The sequence below is a fragment of the Carlito syrichta genome, unplaced genomic scaffold (assembly GCF_000164805.1).
Source record: "Carlito syrichta isolate Samal-C Ts95f unplaced genomic scaffold, Tarsius_syrichta-2.0.1 Scaffold314819, whole genome shotgun sequence".
NCBI classification, from domain to species: domain Eukaryota; kingdom Metazoa; phylum Chordata; class Mammalia; order Primates; family Tarsiidae; genus Carlito; species Carlito syrichta.
Window position 1 is genome coordinate 184,875 of NW_007258915.1, and position 11,968 is coordinate 196,842.

Sequence of the window (11,968 nt, forward strand, 5' to 3'; positions counted from 1 at the left end):
GAAATCTTCCACCTCCCCGCCAAAAAAGTTTCAGACCCTGACCTGAACAAGAAAAGCAAAACAAGGTGACAGTGTCCATGAGCCTCAGGACAGCACAAACCAACTAGCTACCGTCCTCTAACTTTAACAATCCTAACACTTCAGTAGACTGACTTTCTCCCTCAGGAAGTTTTCAACCTAACAGGAGTTCAATTAATCTCATGTTAAAATGCAAGAAAGGCTTTGAAGACTAGTGTTTGTTCTTGACAGAAAAGAGAAGCATGCCCCAGCAGCACTGGGCAGTAACCTGCTAGGTCCACCCAAAGTAGGAAGAATTCAGGTTCAGCCTGGAAAGAGGGCCCTGCCTCAGGTCTCAATTGAATCTAGGGCCCCTGACTAGGCAGGATCATGGCACCAGCACAGGCAAGGCCAGCGTTGTTGCAGCTAGTCAGTGAGCATCTGCACACCATGATTTGCCTGTGCTGATGCGAACCGTGGACAAAGGATTGAGAAGCCTGGCTTTGGGATCAAAATTCTTGTCTAGGACAAATGAAAAAAATAACAGGAAATGAGGCCCCAGTCACAGCTGGGATGGTTTAGTGTTCCTTTAAAGCTGTACAAAAATGCTGGGCATGGTGGCTCATGCCTATCATCCCAGCACTTTGGGAGGCAGAGGCGAGGGCATTGCCTGAGCCCAGGGGTTCAAGACCGGCTTGGACAACTTGTCGAGACCTCGTCTCTACAATAAATAAAAAAATTAGCCAGGCGTGGTGGCGCGTGCCTGTAATTCCAGCTACTTGGAAGACAGGAGGAAGGATCGCTTGAGCCCAGCAGGTCCAGGCTGCGGTGGCTGTGAGCGAGCCACTGCACTCTAGCCTGGGTGACAGAGTGAGATTCCAGCTCCAAAAAACAAACAAAAAAACCTGTGCAAAATGGCTTCTTCCATACAACTGCAAGTTTTGAAGTAATGCTTTTCAAAAACCAATCATGTCTCTAACTCTGGCCTCAGTTTAACAGACTTTTAAGAAAATGTTCCTTTCCTATGTCAGAGCCAAGGTGGAAGGGGCATGGGACGCGGGAAACCATCTTTCCAGCATCCCTAGAATAGTCAGGGCTCTAGAAGCCAGTGGGGGTGATCACATTCAAGTCTTGGGGTTTGAGATTTTGGGCCCCTGGTGGTGGTTTCTTTCTTTCCATCACCGGGACGTCCATCTCAGGGGGGCTTGGAAGTTGCTGGATCCTCAGCCATCTGGGTGGCCTGGATGCGGATCAGCTCCATTGGAGATGGCTTCTGGGTTCCTTGGTAGGCCTGGGTGGCAAAAGCTCCTGAATTATACTCTAAGGGATCTTGGTACAAAGAGGTTCCATTTATCTGACACAGGTCTATCCTTATCCCCATTTCTGGAGTCCATGGGGCTGGGGCTGGGGCCAGGAAAAGCTGCGGAAGAGCCAGAAGTAAACCAGTCTCTGAGCCTCTTGGGGGAGAAGTGCCGGCTGCTGCTTGGGATGGACTGGGTGAACACAGGCTGTTTCTCTTCTTTCGCTGTCTGTCTTTCGCTGTCTGTCAAACTCTGCAGCTTGAGTTTGTGGAGTGCTTCTGCCACTTGAAGGTACTTGGTGTCCTCGGTGGTGAGGCCCTTGAGAAATGTGTTGTAGCCAGCATCTCTCAGCCCTCCCTGCGGCTCAAAATGCTGAATGCTTTCCTAGGTCTGTTTTGTAATCAGATAACTCATGATGACATGGGTCACTTTAGCCTTTACCACCGGGACCTTGTCTGTACTGTCAATGACCGATGTCAGGGTCATGGTAGGGGATTACACATTGGCCTTTCCCTCCTCCACCTTGGTGAGGTGCTGGTACTTGTGCTCTGGAATTACTGGCTTCCAGGGGATGCTGCCCATGCCCGACGGAGGAGGAGTCATGGGTGCAGGGTCCTCTAGGGCATCATCATAGCTGAATGCTCAGCGGCATATCCTGATGGGCAGGGACATCTTACCTAGAGGCCCACTCGCCTCAAGATCAGGCACTTCTGTCGGTCTTAAAGCCATTGAAAGACTGGGATCCAGGTGCTTTTTCTATGTAGAATTCTGAGCTGAGACCCTGCCACCACAAAGAAATGACGTGACGACTATCTGACAGATAGATGTTAATGAGGAACATTGTCCAGCTGCTGCAAATCAGCAAAGCTTCCCAGGGAGAGTCCATCCAGCGACTCTGATGTCCTGCTGCCGTGGAGCTGCCTGGGGCCTGTAGTCCGGCACTAAAGAGACTTCGAGGGTCCCCAGCTCCTGAGGGGCTGTGGCACATTCCGGGTCCCAAGCCAAGGCGGGGCAGCGGTGACATGGAAGGTCTCCAACACCCACCACACAGGCTCTATTTTTATTTTTAATTGACAAATAATAATTGTATATTCTATAGGGTACGAAGTGATATTTTGATATGTGTGTACATTCAAATGGATTAAATCAGGTGAATTAACATATCCATCTCCTCACTTATATATCATTTCTTGTGATGAGAACATTTATAATCTCTTTTTTTAATAATTAAAAAATATCCACTATATTATTATTAACTATGGTTAACATGCTATGCAGTAGATCTCTAAAACATATTCCTCCTGTCTATCAGGATCTTTGTACCCTTTGATTAACATTTCGCATTCCCCACTTCCTCTCTATGAAGAATTATTTTTGTTGTGGCTCATAATTTTTTTACCTTAAGCTCCTCTTCAGTGAAGATTGTTTTCTTCACTGTGACGTAGATTGTATAAGTACCCTGGAACCTTGTTATTCAAAGATCAATTTCTTCTCTACTAAAGGACTTATTTTTTAGTAGTTGTTCCTTTCTTACTCTGCAATACAAATTTTTCCTCCCTACTGGATCATTCCGATCAGCATATAAACATACTGTAAGATCTAATTTGTCTCATTTTGCTATTTCCCTTTATAGCAAACTTCTTGAATGACTTGTCTATTTTTGCTGCAGTAATTCTTCTCTTCCTGTTTTCCATTGAACTTGTTTCATACAGGATTTCTCTCCTCCCAACCAGTCTTTCTCAAGGTCACCAATGATTCCCCTGTTACTAAAACCAATAGTCAATTCTCTTAATCATCATCTTATAGTTTAATCACTGGCATTTGATCCAGTTGATCACTCTTTCCTTCTTTGAACACTTTATGCCCTTGGCTTCTAGGATATCACTCTCTGTTTTCCTTCTGCTTCAGTGCTTCTCAGTTTCTTTCTCCTTTGATGGATCCTCCTTATTTCCCTGATCTTACATATTGGTGTGGCCCAGGGCTCAACCCTCATACCTTTTCTCTTTATTGTCACTCATTGTTTCAGGGCTTAAAATTTACTTTGCTTGAAAGCTCTCACAGGTAGATGCAAAATTTGCTCCTTAACTTTAGGTCTGGGTTCAAGGTTTTATCTGTTAGTCTTTCCCTGACTATCCTATATAAATTGTACTCTTTCTCTAACACTACTTATCTTCCTTTTCCTGATTTTTCTTCACAAAACTTATTATATTATTATTTGAGACAAGGTCTCTCTTTGTCACCAGGCTGGAGTGCAATGATGTGATGATAACTCACTGTAACCTCAAACTCCCAGGCTCAAGTGATCCACCTGCCTCAGTCTCCCAAGTAGCTAGGACAACAGGCACAGGCCACCGTACCTGACTAATTTTTAATTTTTTTTTGTAGAGATGGTGTCTTGCTACATTGCCCAGACTGGTCTTGAGCTCCTGAATTCAAGCGATCCTCCCACCCTGGCCTCCCAAAGCACTGGGGTTACAGGTATAAGCCACCATGTCCACTTTCTCAAAACACTTATAATTACCCCTTGTGGGAGTGAGACTCTGACTCAAAAAAATAAAAAATAACAATAAAAACCTAATCTCTGAATTTTCAAGGAGGCAAATTTTTTTTTTTTCTTCTGAGTTGGGTTCTCGCTCTGTCACCCACGCTGGAGTGCAGTGGCATGTTCACGGCCACCACAGCCTCGACCTGCTGTGCTCAGACTGTTCTTCTGCCTTAGCCTTCCAAGTAGCAGGAACTACAGGCGTGCACCAATATGCCCGACTAATTTTTTGATTTGTTGTGGAGATGAGGTCTCGCCAATTTGCCCAGGCTGGTCTTGAGTTCGGGGGTTCAGGCAGTCCCCTCGCCTCGGCCTCCCAGAGTGCTGGGACTATAGCCACGAGTCACGGGGCCCAGCCAAGGAGGTGAATTTGAGAGATTTCTCCTGCCCTCCTGGCTCAGCTATTTTATGATATTAAACTATCTCCATTGTAAAAAAAAAATTACCCCTTGTGAATTTATTTATTTTCTAGCTCACCCTACAAAAAATAAGTCCTGTGAGGGCTGGAATTTTGTGTGTTTAATTCACTAGCTGCTATATAACTAGCTGTTGGAATAGTGTTGGGCACATCATCTGATAAATATTTATCAAATGAGTAAGTAAATTAGTAAATGGAAATAGATAATGCCTTTTCATTATTTCCTAAGCTGAGGTAGACATCTCTCTATTTAAAAAATATTTCTTGGTTGTTCATCTGTTCCAAAAGAAGGAAGCTTTATGCCTCTTCCCAAGTTGCCAATTTATAAAGAAATTATTTAACTTCCAAGTGTCACTTTCATATCAGGAACCATCTACCAGTATTCGAGTTCTCAGCCCAAGGTTTATAGGTTCCAAAGATGGTCTTCAGGGGTTTGTTAGCTTTCTGAATTTGAATACAAATTGCTGTGCATAGGTGTGTATGTGCATCTTCCTTCAGAAAAGTTTTATATCTTATCAGATTCACAAAGGAGTCAAAATCCAATTCAAAGTTTTGAATTACTGTTATCTTCTAGGATGTTGACCAGTTAAAAGAGAACATGTTGAAGATAAAAGTTTTTATCTTCCTCTCCAAACCACCTTATTTATCTCTTGACTTTCTTAGAAGCAAAGCACCTTGGTATTGGAAGTAACTCTCAGTGAAGGTGTCCCTCTAAATGTTCCTGATAAATTGTTAGCCATGCTTTTTTCAGGAACCCGTAAGGTAGTACTGCCATAAAAGTCAACATTAGAAACTTCCACCTAGGTTAGGCTGAGATAGTAGTTTCACACATTGGGTCTTGTTCAGCCCCTGAGACCAAGAGAACATGTTGAATCCCTTTTCCACTGATCAGTTTTTCAGACATAGTAACCCCAGACATCAACTTAGTATTTCTCCAGATAAGATGCTTCGATTCCTCATGGGACAGGGACAGGACACCACCATCCTGACAACTCCTTTTTCAAAAACTCTTGTTTGCCATTCGCCCAAAATTAAACTCCCAAACTTGGACATTGTACTTCTTGCAAGATGACTGTTGTGGTCAAGCACAGCACGGCCTAGAAATGGGAAACTGGAAGCTCAGGAGCTCGTGAGAAAGCTGAATCCAGGTACCTGTTAGAAATGGCTTGGAGCCGGGCTTGGTGGCTCAGTCTGTAATCCTGCACCTTTGGGAGGCTGAGGTGAGTGGATTGCCTGAGCCCGCGGGTTCGAGACCCGCTGGCAGCGAGACCTCATCTCTACAATCAAACAAACAAACAAACAAAAAACAGCTGGGCATGGTAGCGCATGCCTATAATTCCAGATACTTGGAAGGCTGAGGCGGAAGGATCGCCGGAGCCCAGCAGGTCGAGGCTGCGGTGGCCGGGAGTGGCCACTGCACTCCAGTCTGGGCAACAGAGTGAGACTCCAACCAGAAAAAAAAAAGAAAGAAAGAAATGGCTTGGAACTGAGGCAGAGACAGTGAGAATGGAGAAAGGGAGAGGGGTCTGAGAGACAATGAAGTCAGAGGACTTGGTCATCAGAGTGTGGGAAAGTGAAGAAGGAAAGGAAAGAGTCAAGGACGACATCCATGTTGAAGGAGAACGAGAAACGAAGGTGGATAGAGGATGGCACCACACTGTACTGCTCCCCATACTGATGGGGAGAAGTGGGTGGAGAGGACCCGGGGATGCAGAGCTGGGGAGAGTTAGAGGAGACCAAGACAGAGTGAGGCTGCACCAGGGAGGCCAAGGGAGGCAAGAGGAGCCGGTTAGGAAGCGAGGGTAATGGCAGAGTTCCAGCTCTGGATGTGGGAATCGGATAGACAAAGGAAAGATCTAGGAAACTCTCGCGGTGCTTGGCCGCGTGCTGAGCACAGACTAGACTCTCAATAAACGACTGGGTAGCGATGAAGGTGCGCAGGACCCGTGGATGACCGAAGAAAAGAACAACACGCGGTGCTGGCACCGCAGCGGGGCGGGGCGACTCTGACGGCCAATCGGAGTCCCAGTGTCCTCGCCTGCCCCGTCTTCTGGCCACGCCCCTGGCCCCGCCCAGCGCCGCGCGTCGCTCGCTGGCTGCCGGAGGCGCGCGCAGCCGCCTAGCTCCCGGAAGTGCGCCCGGAGCCGGCGCCGAGGGCCGAGGGCCGAGGGCCGAGGGCCGAGGTGAGCTCGCGGGCCGGCCGGGCTTGTTCTCCGGCCGACCTGGGTCGCACCTGGCGCCACGCTCGTCCGCGCCGGACTCGGCTGGGCCCCCGGGAGCGGCGGCAGGGCCATCGGGCGCACCCGTTCGTGTGGGAGCGCGCGGGCAGGGGACGCGGCGAGTGCGGGGGAGGGGAGGCCGGGTTGTGAGAGCACCTTGGGTACTTGGGGACGGGTGAAAAGCGTCCCGGCTCTGCGTCCCTGCGCCTGTGCGCTGCCCCTCCCCTCCGGCCCCCGACCCCCTACCCCTCCGCCGGGTCTCTGGGCGCTGGGCTCGAAAACTGGCTCCTCCCTGCCGCCTTCCCGCGGGGGGTTGAGGATCAGCCTCGGGAGGAGGGAAGCCAGTGGGCTGATACTTGGAGTCTCTGTCTTCAGAGTGCCGTTAGCGTTGGGGGCGCATGATAGAGCACATCTCCCTTGGGCAGCACTGCCCTGGCCTCGGAGCACTAAATGCCTGTAGTATCCCAGCTGCTTTGACAACCCAAAACATGCCCCTGCGAATCATCAAACGTTGGCCGCTCTCCTCCCCAAAGCAAAAGATGTAGAGCTTCCTGGGTTTGAGTCTGGCTGCCCCTTGTGAGCCTCGGAGATTCCTGATCTTTAAACGTTAATACTTTCCGGGGTGATTGTGAGAGTTAGAAATAACAGAAACAGAGCCATCATGATAGTGAGCTGATACATAGGTGCTTAACAAATGGTAATTTATATATGTAAATTATATATGTGTATACTAAGTATACTTAACTAGAATGCACATTTGAAAATTCATTCTCTTTGTCAATGCTTTAATAAATATAACAAGTATACATTTGTGATAACCTTAACTTTTTTTTCATACCTAATGGAAGCAGATCTTCATGAAGTCATTGGGATATAAGCCCTCTATAAAATATTTTAATACTCTAAAGTAATTTAATTTTGAATAGTTGAGACTCTTTTTTACCACCATCTGGGGGTATAATTACTAACATTGGATTTAAATATTTTATAAAATTTATGGTTTATCCTAAGTCATTTCTCTTAAGTACTATCTAAACTACCATCTTAATTTAGGAAACAAATTGCAAAAGTTTACAGATCAGTATCTTGCTGTCTGCCGTCTTGCTACTTGTTACTTGAAACTCATGAGCCATACAGATTAGAACTACATAGTAAAAGATTTTTTGTGTGTTCATTTTAAAAACATTTTTTAGAAACTATAGGTTTCTGTTTGAGCAATGATTTAGTTGTTTCCCACCAAGTTTGTTATGCTGTGTCTTCATTATCATTCAGATGAAAATGTATCTTAATTTCCTTTGTTGCTTTCTTCTATGACTTTGGGTTAAGAGTGTTATTTAGTAATTTCTACAAAATGGGATTTTCTAGTTATCTTTTGTTACTGATTTCTAATGTATTTATTTATTTATTTATTGAGTTGGAGTCTTAACTCTGTTGCCCAGGTTGGAGTGCAGTGGCACACTCACGACCACTGCAGCCTTGACCTGCTGTGCTCAGGTGATCCTTCTGCCTCAGACTTCCAAGTAGCTGGAACTACAGGCACATACCACCACACCCGCTGGTTTTTTGGTTTATTGTAGAGATGAAGTCTCACCAACTTGCCCAGGCTGGTCTTGAACCCCTGGGCTCAGGCAATCCTCTTGCCTTTACCTCCCAAAGTACTGGGATTACAGGCGTGAGCCACCATGCCCAGCTGTTGATTTCTAATTTAATTGCACTGTGGTCAGATAATATATACTTTAAGTTACCATTATTCTGAAACTGGAATATGAATATTCCAGTTTGTTTGATGAATGTTTCTTATGCATTTGAAATGAATTTATACTCTGCAGTTCTTGGGCACAGAGGTTGGTTTGTGTCAATTAGAGCTATTCAGATTTACTGATTATTGTTGTTATGTAGACTTGTCTTATCAATTACTGAGAGAAGGATGTTAAAATCTCCAACTACAATTAAGGATTTCTTCCTTTGGAATTGATATGAGGTGTATACACATTTAAGTTTATTATGCATTCTAAGATTATTTGACCTATTTTTCAAATGAAATGTCCTTTATTTCTCTTTATCTTGAAATCTACTTCATCAGGGCTAATTACCCACAGCAATTATATATTACTGATGACTTGAACCATTTCTCATCATGAAATGTCCCTCTTTATTCCTCTCTCTTAAAGTCTGCTTGGTCAGATACTAATATATCCATGTCAGCTTTTATATACTGGCTGTTTGCATAGAATAGCTTTTTTCATTCCTTTTACTTTCAACCTATCTTTGTCTTTCTGTTTAAAATGTCTCATGCAGACAGCATACAGGTGGATCTTCCTTTTTAAAATCTGATAATCTGCCTTGTAATTGGCGTTTGGTGCATTTACATTTAATGTAGTTATTGATATGTTTGGGTTTTAGTCTACCATAGTGTCTTGTTTTTCATTTGACCTTTCCAGTTTTTGTTTCTTGCTTTTTTCCTATCATATTGTTGGTTTTTTGAGTGGTTTTTGGTATCCTTTATTGGCTTTTTAAAGCAATGCCTCTTTGTATAACATGTTTAGAGCTACGCATATATCCTTACTTACGAAAATTTGAATTATCAAAGTCTATTTTAATATTGCACTATTTTATATTTTCCAGTTTACATTTCTCACCTCTCAACATCTTTACATTTCCCATTTCCCACCTGACAGTCCCCTACCGGTTGCTTCCCACTTCCTATTTCTCAGCATGTCACAAATGTAATAACACAACAAGAAATTAATTCTATTTACCGCTCCTTTGTGCCATATAACCTTTTACATTTGCTGATGTTATATTGTTATATTGTTTTTTTTAAGTCATCTGCCTTTTAAATAAATTATGAGAATTAAAAAACCATAATATTTTATATTCATCAAATTTTAACCATTTTTGGTGCTCTTCATTACTTTCTGTAGATCTGGTTTCCCTTTAGCAGCTTTTGTAGTGCATATCTATTGGTGACAATTTTCCTGGTTTATCTGAAAACTGTATACAGTATTTTAATTCTTTTTTTTTCGGGATGTAGCAGTTTTTTTCCCCCTAAAATTTGCATTGGTTTCTTTTTGCAGTTTCCATTTCTCTGGAGAGTCCCTATCTTTTTTTTCTCATTAAAACTATATTTTTATTTAAGTCCTTGGGCTATCTTGCAATTGGTTTCTCTTGACTACTTTTTCCCTTAACTTTGGGTTACATTTTCCTATTTCATTATATGTCTAGTAATTTTGGATTGCACCCCGGATATTATGGATGACACATTATAGATGCGAAGTGTTCAGTTATCTTCATCTGACTAGCGTTGATGTTTTGTTCTAGCTGGCAGTTTACTTACTGACCACTTTCAACTTGTGTAGTCTTAGTTTTATGCTTTGATAGAGCATATCTTTAGAAAGTTCAAGATGTTTCCCAAGTTCTTCTAAGTTGATGAGACTAGACACTAGACTGGATCTCACTATAGATCTTGCTGAGGCTTGGTTTTAAGTTTAGTTTGGTCATGTTAGGATGGGCCTTACTCTGGGGTGTGATCTTTACTTCTAACATACAGCTTTTCTCTTATCTTGGGATGCCTGGATATTAATAAATTCTTTCTGTTTTGGATAGTCAAAAACTTCAGTGTCTCTCATTACTAATTGACCTTTTGTTTTTCTGTTTTGCTCTCAACTCTGTAGCAACTGCTTTCCCTCAAACCTTGCATTTTCATCCTGCTCATGTGCGGTCCATCCCTTGGCCAAGGCTCTGAGGGAGGAACCCTATACATACTACTGTTCTCATCCCCACATCCCTTTCTATCTTGTTCTTCAGATTCCAGCCACTTTTACAACCGCTCCAAATTCTAATATTGGCCTTCTTAACTTAGTGAGCTATTGTGCTCTGCTTGAACTCCAACTTCCTGCACTGTGGTTGGGATGTCTCCAAGCAGATATCTGGGATGATCATGGGACTTACCTCATGAATTTCTTTTATCTCAGAGACTGCATTCTTACTACCTTGTTGTCCAGTACCTGAAAACAGTTGTCTTGCGTGTTATCTTCAGTTTTGCAACTGTTTCCAATGGCTAGTCTGTATTATAGTTACTTTGTAAGGCCAGAAAGAGAATTCTCCAACCACATACTTGTTGAGCACTTCATATATTGTCACTGTAACACACTGGATGCTCTATGAATATATCAATGAAATATGTAGGTTTCTTTCTTTTTCTTTTTTTGAGAGAGGGTCTCATTGTGTTGTCCAGGTTAAAGCATGGTGGCACAATCATGGCTTACTGCAGCCTTAATCTCTCTGAGATCAAGTGACCCTCCTGCTTCAACCTCCCAAAATGCTGGGATTACGGATGTGAGCCACCACACCCAGCCATGTGGATTTCTCTTTAAACAAAAAATAAATTTAATGAAATCCACATTAAAAAAACATGTGATATTGGATTACACTTTACTTTTGAACAATAAGAGAATTTTCTTCTGCCTCTGCCACCCCTGAGGCAGCAAGACCAACCTCTACTCTTTCTCCTCCTCAGCCTACTCAAGATGAAGATGATAAAGATGAAGACCTTTATGATGATTCCCTTCCATTTTGTAAATAGTAAATATATTGTCTCTTCCTTAACGATTTTCTTCCCTCCAGCTTACTTTATTGTAAAGTACAGTGTATTATACATATAACATACAAAATATGAGTTAATTGACTATGATATTGGTAAGGCTTCTGATCAACTGGAGACTATTAGTAAAATTTTGGGGGAGTCAGAGTTATATGTGGCTTTTCGACTGTGCAGAGGTCAATGCCTGCACTGTTCAGAAATCAACTATAATTCTTTTGACCTTACTTTTTTTGTGGACCCTTGAAAAAAATTTCTTTCTCATTTTTTTGTTGTTTCTAAATAGTTTTCTGATGTAGGATAAATAATCTGGGTGAAGTAGTGAGGATGAGGACTTTGCTTCTTATATTGCAAGAAATAAGCAGTTATAAAAAGCTGTAGAGTATTGTATTGACCTCTGATTAACCAGACATCTAAGTGATTGGATGTTTTTCTTGATTGTTGTGATTAGTGTTATAGAGAAATAATAACATTTAAAAAAAAAAAAGGAGATGGGGTCTCACTATGTTGCCCTGGCTGGCCTTGAACTCTTGGCCTCAAGGCATCCTCTTGCCTTAGCCTCCCAAAGTGCTGGGATTATAGGAGTGAACCACCATGCGCAGCCCTTCGTAACATAACATTTAAAGGATTGACCCGATAACCCAGTATTAGGAATACCTCTAAAAAATAGTGTATAATCCTTTAGAAATATCTTAATATTAACTTGGTCATTTAATACTTTTCACTGTCTTAGTTGTAGTCTTCTAAGTTTTGATACTATTTGCATAAAATAGTGATTATTTCAGTGCCATAGGAGTATTCTTGAGGTACTCAGTATTTGTTCTAAACCCTCTTTAAGTCCAAGATTGAAAGTTTCAAGTGTAACAGGCTTTTCATAAACTCTCAAATAGA

The 11,968-nt window shown here is 42.8% G+C and overlaps 1 pseudogene; it reads right to left on the reverse strand.

The window, feature by feature from the left end:
* Positions 1-1,095: 1,095 nt before the first annotated feature.
* Positions 1,096-2,027, reverse strand: LOC103274590 (annotated as a pseudogene).
* Between the last annotated feature and the right edge of the window lie 9,941 nt (positions 2,028-11,968).